This window comes from Alosa pseudoharengus, unplaced genomic scaffold, assembly GCF_046254945.1.
Source record: "Alosa pseudoharengus isolate Yale_2024_CS ecotype anadromous, Long Island Sound unplaced genomic scaffold, YU_APseudo_1.1 YU_APseudo_1.1_scf_6, whole genome shotgun sequence".
Taxonomy (NCBI): Eukaryota; Metazoa; Chordata; class Actinopteri; order Clupeiformes; family Clupeidae; genus Alosa; species Alosa pseudoharengus.
The window spans coordinates 19,409,187-19,421,867 of record NW_027468848.1 but is presented as its reverse complement, the minus strand read 5'-3'; the positions used below and the strand labels follow the sequence as shown (position 1 = coordinate 19,421,867).

The window sequence follows — 12,681 nt, the reverse complement described above, 5'->3', positions numbered from 1 at the left end:
ATGGCTTGCCTTCACGCGATGTATCCGAAAGAGAAATAGTACACCTTTTGTTTTATCCACAAGGCCTAGAACTGTCGGCAAAGAACTATGTTGACGTTGGCTGCGCACGCTCTCACTCAGAGCTGCCTGCTTGACACGCCCACTTGCCTAGATGTGTGCAAGGAGCAGTGGGAGCAGCAGTTGACACAGACACAGAACGTTATTATTTTAATAAAGTATCGATTCTAAAAACGTCTGAAATCGTATCGTTTTTTGCGTGAAGGCATCGCGATACCTTTTTAGTATCGATACACCGTGCAACACTAGTGTGTGTGTGTGTGTTCACCACCTCCTAGGACACTGTACCCGCCATGTGTTTCATGCTGCCCCCCACCGTCTTCATGCTACCAGCCCCAGCTACCCGCTCCAGCCCGATGCCAACCGCCTTGTGCTGCCCATCACCCCCTCCTACAGCATCTTTAAACCTTTAAGAAGATGCTGTATGCCATGGACACTCCGCAGAACAATGTAGCTGTGTACAAAGTTGTATCTGTTGCTGTTCATTCCACTCATTTCCTTCAATAATGGCTGATGCTGATGTGTTTTATACCTACTCTTGGGGAACATCAAGTCAGAGCCCACTGTGCTAAACACCGGAGCACCGCAGGGTACCATTTTATCTCCCTTACTGTTCTCTATATACACGAACGAATTTCAAATTCAAGAACAACATTTTAGTGTACTTAAATATGCTGATGACATGGCCCTAGTTGGTTTAATGCAGAAAGGTGATGTGGAAAGAGAACATGCCTACGCCGGCCACACATCATCTCTTCAGCAATGGTGCCAAAATAGCTTCTTAGAAATGAATGTAAGACGAAAGAACTTATCATTCAGAATGATATGGACCTGTTACCGCCAATAATTATTAAGGGACAGAGAGTGGAAGTGGTAAATGGTTTTAAATACCTTGGCACTCTTTTAGACAGCAACCTCAGCTTTAAAGAAAACACAGATTTTATTTATAAAAAGTGCTCGCAACGGCTTTACCTTCTACGTAGACTCAGAAACTTTGGCGTGAACAAGGACATCCTGCAAACAGTATATAAAAACCTTGTCGAAAGCATTTTATCATTTAATATGATAATGTGGTATGGCAACCTGAACATGCAGCGAAAAAATAAATTACAGAGAATAGTGAATATGGCCTCAAAGATCATAGGAAAGCAGCAAAAGCAACTAAGTGTGATGTATGATGAACAGATTTTAAACAAAACCAGGAAAATCATAAATGACCCCTCCCATCCTCTGTACTGTGAATTTGAGCTCCTACCCTCTGGGAGGCGTTTTAGGGTGCCCAACGCTATTAAAAACATCTTTAAGAATTCCTTTGTCCCTAAAGGAATAAGGGTGATTAATAATACAGGATTCTACACTTAATCCACCCCTAGTCCTTTATTGGTCTTATTACTTATTTTATTTATTATTGTATTGTATTGTGTTATATTTACTACTCTTCAGCTACTTTATTGATCTAAACACTCTACTGAGTGCTAATGTACTTTTATATTAACTTAGTAGGCTATTTATTTTTTATTATAACTTAGTGTTCTCCTCTTCTGCTTTGTACAAGTGCAGTGCTTGAATGCTTGATTGTGTATTGTGGGATTATTGTTTATGTTTATATGTCTGTGGTGAAACTGAAGACAAATTTCCACTTTGTGGACAATAAAGTATTCGTATTAGTATACTTCTGTTTCTCTGTCCTTATGGTGCATAGTAGCATTTTAGTGTATGCTTGTATTACTGCTCATAGTAGTAAAATGTAGAAAATGTAAAGCCATGTTGGATGTTGTCTTTTTTTCTTGTTGGGGGGGTTTGGGGTATTGTCGTCTGTGGTATTGTAACCAAGGTGCAACTCGTTTTGCTGGGGAGCTATGCTGTGGCTGCTCAACAAACAAGGCTGACGACCAGCTTATGAAAATCAAAGATATTTATTTAGTACAATACTTTAAAAAGACACAGTCCGTAAGTAGAGAAGGCACCCGTTCACAGGTAGTGGGCTATTCTGCTATAATATATTTAGTACGATAATTCAAAGACACAGTCCGTAAGTAGAGAAGGCACCCGTTCACAGGTAGTGGGCCATTCTGCTGGTGGTGGGAAAGGCGGGCACATCCGATCCGGGAAGCGAGGGAGGAGGGCAGTGTCCAGCTACACGCACACGCTGATCCAAGGGGGAGGGGCGGCCAATAGTCTAGCGGGCGTCCAGGCTGTCCAAACAATCCCAGCGATACTTTACTTTACACGCGTACTGCTGGAAGAAAGAGAAAACTGATACGAACAGGCCAAACTGCTATAGCCAGGAAATGTGGATTACAATTCTTAAAGTCAGTAGTTTTCCTAATGGCAATTTACTAAAGAAGAGTCACTGCAACGTCCAAACATAGTCCAATCACAGCAACATAGTAAACTTAAGACGAGGCACGCAGTCTTTAAGTACACACGGCACGGCACACGAGACACACGTTGCCACCAAGAGTCTATTAACATATAAAAACTGTTGTCCACAATCCCACGGCAGTCATGGCAGGAAGGCTAATGGGCATCTGCACGCACACACACAGGAAACTTCGCATCCGATGGATTCTTCCTCCACACGCTACAACAGCCCCCAGCTATAAACACTGTGCACCACACTCTATCCCGCTCTCCCGTGTTCTCTCCTTTTCCCAAAATGAGCTTGTCTTTTGTGTTTGTCACAATGCCGCTTCCCTAATTATCCCCAAATCACCACACCTGTGCCTGGGAGCCCCGTACCCCTCTGTGGCTATCTACAGGTCACATTACATGCTTGTCACACACACACACCACCAGATTTCTCAGTCGCACCAGACATTGACAGCACTCACCCGATCACACCGTTACGTCTCATGTGCCACATAAATTCACCCGTGACAGTATAACCAAGCAATAAACCGAACTGACCTGTATTGGCATAATGGAATTACACAATGGAATTATTATTGAAATAAAAATTGGGGAATTGTCATCTGGGTGGCATCAGCAGGCCTCAAAGCGAATTACCTATTGACCTGTATTGGCACTGTCACTGTCAACGCAAAAGTTGTTAGGCTGAGAAAACTCCCATATCGGGGTCATCTGTTCATCAGAGGTAGGTGAACCGCATTCTGAAAAAACATTGGGGGGATTGTCGTCCACGTGGCACCAGCAGGTCTCAAACCAAATTACCTATTCACCTGCATTGAAACACTGCAATTATACTGTCAACGCAAAAGTTGTTAGGCTGAGAAAACTAAAAAATGTCTATCTCCCATATCGGTGTCATCTGTTCATCAGAAGGAGGTGAACCGCATTCTGGAAAAAATTGGGGGGGGTTGTCGTCCGCGTGGCACTAGCAGGCCTCAAACCCAATGACCTATTGAACTCCATTGAAACGCTGCAATTACACTGTCAATGCAAAAGTTGTTAGGCTGAGAATACTAAAAAATGTCTATCTCCCATATCGGTGTCATCTGTTCATCAGAAGGAGGTGAACCGCATTCTGAAAAAAAATTGGGGGGGTTGTCGTCCGCGTGGCACTAGCAGGCCTCAAACCCAATGACCTATTGAACTCCATTGAAACGCTGCAATGACACTGTCAATGCAAAAGTTGTTAGGCTGAGAAAACTAAAAAATGTCTATCTCCCATATCGGTGTCATCTGTTCATCAGAAGGAGGTGAACCGCATTCTGGAAAAAAATTGGGGGGGGGGGGGGGGGGGTTGTCGTCCGCGTGGCACTAGCAGGCCTCAAACCCAATGACCTATTGAACTCCATTGAAATGCTGCAATTACACTGTCAATGCAAAAGTTGTTAGGCTGAGAAAACTAAAAAATGTCTATCTCCCATATCGGTGTCATCTGTTCATCAGAAGGAGGTGAACCGCATTCTGAAAAAAAATTGGGGGGGTTGTCAGATTTATAGCCTCATCCTGTGACAGGATCAGGTGCATCGCCTTTGCTGCTCATCATGTAAAGTAACTACTCTGGTTTTAGTCTAGACTTTAAAACAATATTTACAAAAATGGATATATACAATATACACAATTTATGTCGGAGAAAAATGCTTAGACGACCCGTCATGTCCCTATGTTAAAATACCACTATGGTATCAGTATGTCTTTCAGTTTTGGTATCAGTATTTACTGATATACTGGTATCGGTATTTCTTTCAGTTTTAAGAAGCTGGCTGGCTTGTTGGTGCGTAAAACTCTTAAAATGTAATCGGAGGGAAGGCAGAAGGGTCTCAGTACGGCCTGTACTGGGCACGGCAGGTGTGCTGTGGGGTCTAATGGCGTGTGTGTTGAGAAATGTTGCTTCTCTCTCTCTCTCTCTGTCTATATTAGGGTGCATCATTTGCCCCAATTTTGGAAATTCAACTTGTACCCAATTTTAAAATGTGACAATACTAATGAAAAGAAAATGTGTAGAATAATAGCTGGATTGAATAGTATCTAAGGGGTCCACCAAGCCTCTAAAGTTGCTTCTTAGCAGAGCCTGTATCCCCGCTCTGGAAAAATCAGTTTTTCGTAAATAACTTCCAAAATAATGCATTTAGGCCTACAGTGTCAATGAAAGTTGAATATAAATGTGGCTATTGCGCATCTTTTGGTACCAGTCTGATATCTCTAGCTTCATTGGTTTCTAAAATATAGCATTTCCCCCCTATTTCTTTGTCCCAATATCTATAAAAAGCAGAAGTGAAGGTAGTCCAGTCATGGTCTTATATGAAAATCCTTATATGAAAAACCACCATATGATGTTGATGTTTTAACATCAAAGAGCACACACTCTTTACTCTCTTTTCATGTTTACATTTCTTTTATGTTACATTTCATGTTGACATTTCTTTCATGTTAGCATTCACATGTACATAGACAATTTGTACAGCAAATCCGGTTTGGGACCTTTTTGAAAGTCCTCCAAAATTCTGGAGTTGAATAAACAAATAATATGAATAAAGTAATATGAAAAAAAGATATCTTGAGATATCCTCTTAATATATATACGTTTATATTTGAATATTTGAAATCCGGATATTTGAAATCCGGTTTGGGACCTTTTTCTAATTCCTCCAAAATTCTCTGTACATATTCAGAATATATGCGATAAAATAAAAGCAAACTTGGTGGTGGTCTGAACTGTATTGTCGGACAGCCCTCGCTCCCTCTCTCCCCCTGGCTTCCTGCTCAGCCATGTCTCCGCAGCCTTGGTCATTAGTTGCGATGCAGTTGTACTTCTGTAACAGCAGAATAATATCTTTGTATATCCCACCCTGAAAAGAGGAGAAGTTGGCTGGCTTGTTTGTTTGTTATATGTGGCTCTTCAACTCTGAAGTCTCAGTATGGCCTTGGTACGGCAGGTGTACTTGTTCCGTATTACAAAGTTGTCCTTCTGCAAAAGCATTACTAAGTCTTTGTATATTCCACAGCTGGAATCATACGACAGTGAGGAGGAAGTCAATTACAAAAACCCAGGGGAAATGCTGGTGACTTACCCACCTGTGACTGTTGTCCATGAAATCCCTCAGGATTTCTTCAGGAGAGGAAAATCTGTGTGATGAAATCTAATGACCTGAAAAAGTATGGAGACCAAGAGGAACCTGTATGGAAAGAAAACCATGATGTACAATCAGAGCGACATGAACCTGAGGATTTAAGTGCGAATGATGTCCAACAACAGGAAGATGCAGAAATGCGAAGATCAGTTAGACATGGGGTAGAGCCTGACCGGCTGACTTACCAGACGTTAGGAAACCCCTTGACTTTAGTTATGTTGAAGGGTCTTGATGAGCCTGATCACGCTGAACTAGAAAAGACATAGGGCTTTTACAAAAGCTTTGGACTTAGATCCCACACTGAAGTTTACACCTTTAGGAACAGATCAAATGACTACTATTTAAGTATGTATAGGTACATGCAGGACGCATGCACATTTAGGGGTGGGAGGATGTAGCCCACCTAAAATGCACAGGGCCAAAGTATTGAAATTGCTGCAATTCTCCATTCCCCTATATTCCCACTTTTGTTTTCTTTTGGATAAGTTTAATAATCTGAGTACAACAGGAGGGAAATTGCTTGCTAGCCTGCCATGTTAGTTGATTAAAAACAAAAAGATAAGCTATCCTAATGATTCAATACTATGTGCATTTTATGTTACTTTGCTATTTCTGTTATGTCCTTCACAATTTAAAAAACCAGTCGGAGATATTTGATATATTTTGTTTGCTTATCTAACGATTACCGTTTTCTAATCTACTGCTGCAATTGCACCACTAGATGTAACGTAACTTAAAGCATCAATTAAGATATAGCAATAACCTATATTGATTATATTTAAACAACAGAAATCGGTTAAGGTTCGGCTCTTAGAGTGAATGGGCTACGACCACTGTTTGAATAGAAAACCATATCAAAACATTTATTTACATTCCACAAGGTGAATCGCACATAGAAAACAGATTTAGAAATTAGAATTTCCCCCAAAGCAGTCAGTCAGTAAAAAAAAGAAAAATTAGTCCAGTCAATTAGTTCAGTGTTCAACTCAATTGAGTTTCAGTTCAGTTCCTGTGGGGTTGTTGAACTCAAAAATGAAATTGTTGAATAAAAGGCCTTGTTTAAATCACTACCCGGGCAGTGTGTAAGAACATTGGAGATCTCATAAATCTTATCTGTATGATGTATCCAAAAGCATGCAATCCACCGGCTTGGCAGGTTGATGGCCACTGGTTACACTGCTGTCACACTCCAGAATCGCTGGCTCGCCGTATCTCTCTCTCTCTCTCAAAGTAATGGCTACCCAATAAAGTCACGAAATGACAGTAATGCGTTACTTTCTAACGCGTCACCCCAAACACTGGGTCTGATCGATAATTGTTTTTGGCGAGTTTACCACCCTCAAATGGCACCATTTGCTGAGAATGTCCAATTTGTTCTTGAAAATGTGTTTGTTGTCAGTAATTGTCTTAACAAACAAGGGAATGTTAATATTCCCATTAACACAGTCTTCCATCTTGTCCTTGAAAATGTGTTTGTTATTGTCAGTAATTGTCTTAACAAACAAGGGAATGTTCATTTTCCCATTAACACGGTCTTCCGTCTTGTCTCGTCTTACTAACATCCCACTAAACAGGCGTTGCTTTATGGATGTTTGCAGCCATGTTTCTGATAGTAATTGTAAATGCCATAGTTTTTTTGTGTTGATTAAGATGCTTTTTCTGCTCCAGAGAGTGTTGAACAGCACCCTTGCCTTGCTTATCTGGCTTTTAATGTCTGCTTCTGTCCGTCCAGTGGTGTTAGCAACACTTTCCAAGTATGACTTCTTGTTTTCTTGTTATGTTTATGATCTTGGCGTGTGCACATCCCAACTTCTGGAATGGATGTGGATAGATTTCCCATGCATCCATTTGTTAGATTTTATCCATATCTGAGAGTGAACAACAAACTACGTAAGTCAGTGCATCTCTGCACATGCTCAGAATATACTGTTGTAAGTCTTGTATTCTTGATGGAAGCGAAAAATGGAAGAGAACTTGGTGCTGGTCCGACTTGTACTGTCGGACCTCCTTGTACTTTGTGCTGTTGGACATTTGTCCTTTAATACCACCCTCAAGAAGCTCATTGTTTTCAAAATGCAAATTCTTTGCCTAAAAAATATATATTTGGTACTAATTTATGCAAGTCTTACTATTTGCAGTTGACAACTTCACGAGAGTGTGTGTCGGAGTGGAACTCTATCGACCCTGCTGAGCGAGAGTTCTGGTAAGAATCTAACCTGCACACACAAACATATATACAGTATGACTATAAGAAATGGGGGATTAGAGGGGATTACTATTATGATAATAGACATCCTCCATCCAGCCTTACTGCAGATACCCTCGCCTCCTTTTTTACAAACAAAGTGGCGGCAATCAGCAGTCAATTCTCTACATGCCCACTTAACGCATCGGACTCAGATACCGCACTCCTACAACCTCTAGGGACTGCTAGATCATCTTTTTCAGCATTCACGCCTCTCTCCGAGAATGAAGTATCTAGACTCCTGACATGCAGCCGTCCTACCACATGCTCGCTGGACCCTATACCTACGAGCCTACTTCAGTCCATCAGCCCGACCATCGCACCAGCTATCACACACGTGATCAATGCCTCGCTAACCTCCGGCACATTTCCAACAGCGTTCAAAATGGCCCGGGTAACACCGTTACTTAAGAAAGCTTCTCTCAACCCTGCTCAAGTGGAGAACTACCGCCCTGTCTCACTCCTGCCTTTCTTATCCAAAGGCATTGAACGAGCAGTCTCCAAACAGGTCTCTGACTTCCTTTCACAGAACAACCTTCTGGATCCAAATCAGTCTGGGTTCAAAAGCGGCCACTCTACCGAAACGGCTCTGCTGTCTGTAACAGAAGCCTTAAAAGAAGCCAGGGCGACCGCTCGGTCATCAGTACTCATTCTGCTTGACTTATCGGCTGCCTTTGACACGGTTAATCACCGCATCCTTCTCTCTATACTCGCTAACATGGGAATCTCCGGTTCTGCTCTCTCCTGGTTTGAATCCTACCTCACAGGACGCTCGTTTAACGTATCATGGCTTGGTCAGCTATCTGCACCTCACCATCTCACCACAGGGGTCCCCCAGGGCTCAGTACTGGGCCCCCTTCTCTTTGCTATCTACACCACCTCCTTGGGACAGATTATCCGTTCGCATGGCTTCTCATACCACTGCTATGCAGACGACACACAGCTCTATCTGTCCTTTCCACCTGATGACCCCTTGGTTTCAGCACGGATCTCGGATTGCCTCTCAGACAAAGCTACATGGATGAAGGCACACCACCTCCAGCTGAACCTCTCAAAGACTGAACTGCTGGTCCTCCCAGCTAAACCTACCATACACCACGACATCAACATCAAATTTGACTCTCTGTCTGTTTCACCTACCAGGACTGCAAGAAATCTAGGAGTTGTTCTCGACAACCAACTAAACTTCTCAGATCATGTTGCCTCAGTCGCCCGGTCATGCCGTTTCGCACTCTACAATATACGGAAAATCAGGACTTACTTAAATCAAGATGCCACCCAACTTCTGGTTCAGGCAATAGTTATCTCACGACTCGACTACTGCAACGCCCTCCTGACAGGTCTCCCAGCCTGCGCAGTGAAACCACTTCAGATGATCCAGAACGTGGCGGCGCGCCTGGTCTACAACCAACCCAAGAGGGCACATGTTACCCCGCTACTCATCCAGCTACATTGGCTACCTATGGCGGCCCGCATCAAATTCAAGGCTCTAACGCTTGCCTACAAAGTAGTCTCCGGTTCTGCTCCCACCTACTTGAATGCCTTCATACAGATATACGCTACCTCCAGACCGCTGCGCTCCTCAGACGAACGACGTCTAGCTCTACCTCCGGTACGCTCAGGCCAATCCAAACTTTTCTCATCATTTTCAAAAAACTCCTGAAGACCCAGCTCTTTAGAGAACATCTCCTCTCATAGCAACACTTACAACAAGTCTTGCTGATCCTAGCACTCACCAGCCGTCTTAAACTGACACGTAACTGTTAAAAACAGCACTCACTGATGCACTTATTCTTACTGTACTCTAATGTTTTTTAAATTGTCCTAATATTGTTGAGAATTGCTCTAAAACTTAAACTGTTTACCATGTTGTTAGTCGCTTTGGCTAAAAATGCGTCAGCCAAATGTAATGTAATGTAGACAAAAACCAGCTAATGTAGTAAATCTCTCCCTCTCCTCTCTTATCCCCCTCTTCTATCCTACTCTATTCTTCTCCTTCTTCTTCCTCCTCTCCCTCCTTCTATCCTCTCCTCTCCTCCATTTCATGTTGTTTGATGAGTTCAAGCGTCAGTTGTCGTGGCTGGAGATCTGTAATATGACAGCGGACGCTCTGAGTGACGACAGCAGCTTCTGGAACACCATCAAGTCCCACGACACCTGGAGACGCATTCCAGAGTTCCATGGCACCTGGAGACGCAGCAGCACGGCTGGAGAATGCAGGAACAAGCCCAGTACAACACTTTTTTCCCATTTGGCAGAAACATTCTGCATCACCCTGACGATGATGGAGAGTATGAACACACACTCACACAGATAATCGTGTGTGTTTTCTGTCTCTTCCAGGACATGGAGATCTCTGTAGCACTTTGGATTAGACCTGATCACTGTCTTTGTCACTTTTGGACACATTACATAGTTGGTAGAGCTCATTGTGTGTGTGTGTCTGTGAGTGAATCTGCAACCTACAGAGCTGCAGATCAACAGAGGTCAGATCATATCAACAACATCATCTCTCCCTCGATCACTCTGCGTTGTGTATGAAAGGATGGACGGCACAACCGAATAGAATGGGCAAAACTTCTGTTTAAATGTAGTAGGCCTAGTAACTGCTTGAGGAGGAAGAAGAGCTATTTGTTTTGTAGTTGTAACTTTGTTGAAGCACCTTTTAAAGTAGGCATACTTTTAACTTCGAGAACCTACTTAAGTCTGTGCACCACAGTAGGGGTAGAGTGTTTGCTTAAATTTGCATAGCGGGAAGCTTTACTTTAGCTTTACTTTAGTAAGCTCTAGACAAAGTTAGAGCTTCATAACAACAGTGTGTATTGTATGTGTAATATTGTAAATTTAGAAAGTGTTTCAAAATGTTTTCCAGGATCATGTTTGAGGTGCACGTATTTCTAGTGGAATTCCAACCATGTTGTAATGTTACTTTTGTGTAGCAATTTAATCTGAATATAATATAAACTCAACATCATCCCATTTGGTTGTTATTAGGGACTACGTAACCTAAGTCCTGTAAGAGGATATCTGTCAGCTATAATTTCTGAATTAAAAAATTGAGTGAAGGTGTTTCATGTAATGAAGTTATTTTGTGCTATTTAAAAGTATGTGGAAAAAGCATGTGCTATTATAATGTATAACAAATTAAATATTTTTTTTTTGTCATTCAGTGTATGATCATTCTGGATATAGTTACAAGGTGCATAGCCAAATGTTAGGTTTACAAAACGGATAACAAAAATATGACTAGGCCTAGACCGTTATGAGCATGTCCCCCCCCCCAAGTGTGTAAGTTATGGTTGGTGTTGTCGGTGAACAGGTTACTAACGAGACTGCTGGCGAGACCAGTAACCTACACCCTGCTCTTCAGGTGATACCAGCAATGGCATCCATGTTCTTCCCAAAAAGACTACAAACCCCAGCGTTCACGCTAGCAACTCATTCATTCGTACATGTTTTTACGGGTGGGCGTACGATGATTTACGAGTGTCAAACAAGTTGTGAATTTGTTGTATTATTAAAAAGATTACTTACTTTATGCTCAAAGTGATCCTCGAAGCTCCAGTGGTTTCCTCTAAAGGGTGAATAAAGGTAGACGCTAGGGCTCAGAGACGGTTGATAAAGACGGTTGATAACAGATTCTAGAGCGTTCTAGTTGATAAAGCGAGACGATTCATAAGAGGGTTGTGGCACGTTGTGACGTGGGGTTCGAAGCTGCCACGCCCATTTAGGAGTCTAGCGGGAGCATAGACAGTAAAAGATTCATTCATTCATTCAACCTTTATTTATTCTCGGAGGGTCATTGAGGGAAGCGCTAATTTTCAATGAAGCCGAGATTACAGAAACAATGAAGTAACAAGATGTAAAAAGAGAGAAAAAAGGTATAGGTCTAGGCCTATAAATAAAATAAAACAAAGTAAAATAAATAATAAGATAACATACATTACATTATAGAGGAAGGTAAAAAATACATAAAATCTTAATAAAATAATAAAATCTTACTGCACCTGCCGTTGATGACCCCGTCTGGGTTGAGCATGGGGATGATCTTGAAGAGGTAGCAGGCCCAATAATAATAATATTAATAATAATAAAGACATTTACTTAAAGCAGGTACAAATTGACATAGGAAGGTTTGTGATAACAGATCTGAATTGATTATAGGAAAGTATAGAGTTCATATTTATATTACACTGAAGATTATTCCAGGAAGTAGGGGCACCATAACAAAAGGCCGACTTTCCCAACTCAGAGTGGATATGAGGAACCTTGAGTAAATAAATTACTAATTTACCTTTGTAAATAAACATAGATAGAAGATAGAGCGGGAGGTCCAGTGTCTATGCCATTTCGTCCCATTGGTGAATCGTCTTAGTTAACTATAGAATCTTTGCTAGGCTTAAGCTTAGAAAAATAAATCGCTACTCGCGATGTGAAAGCACAAAATAGCGTGATGATCTCTTGACATTGATCAACAATACTCGCGCTAAAAGGTAGGCTTTTGAGAGCCCTGAAGTCACAACAGCGAAATCGCAAGCAGACTATTATTTTGATAAGCTTTGTACTACTTTTCGGCCGCCATTGCCAAAAGCCGGAAGTAAACCGGAAACATCATTTTGCTTATTTAGGCTTAAATAGGCTGCCGTCTCCCAACTCATAAGGCTTGTTTGACTTCGGCTGAGTCTGACTTGGTCTGGCTTACTACGTAAACGTGATCTTCAGAGCCTAGCCGGGAGGAGCTACAACAGAGGGCAGCTCATCCCGGACAGAAAGGCTACAGTCTGCCTGACGTGACTCGCAGGAGACATCGCGGGAGATATCGCGGAATGTTGTTTGCAA

At 42.0% G+C, this 12,681-nt stretch overlaps 1 long non-coding RNA gene across 2 annotated transcripts; it reads right to left on the bottom strand.

The window, feature by feature from the left end:
* Positions 1 to 3,773: 3,773 nt before the first annotated feature.
* LOC143105840 (uncharacterized) lies at positions 3,774 to 11,891 on the bottom strand. 2 transcript variants are annotated; one of them, XR_012983556.1, is made up of 5 exons: positions 11,850 to 11,891; positions 11,377 to 11,416; positions 5,783 to 5,848; positions 5,542 to 5,642; positions 3,774 to 5,279 (listed from the first exon to the last, which is right to left on the bottom strand). It is a non-coding gene; the product is annotated as an uncharacterized LOC143105840 (long non-coding RNA). The 2 variants fall into 2 exon arrangements; XR_012983557.1 differs by lacking the exon at positions 11,377 to 11,416.
* Positions 11,892 to 12,681: the final 790 nt, after the last annotated feature.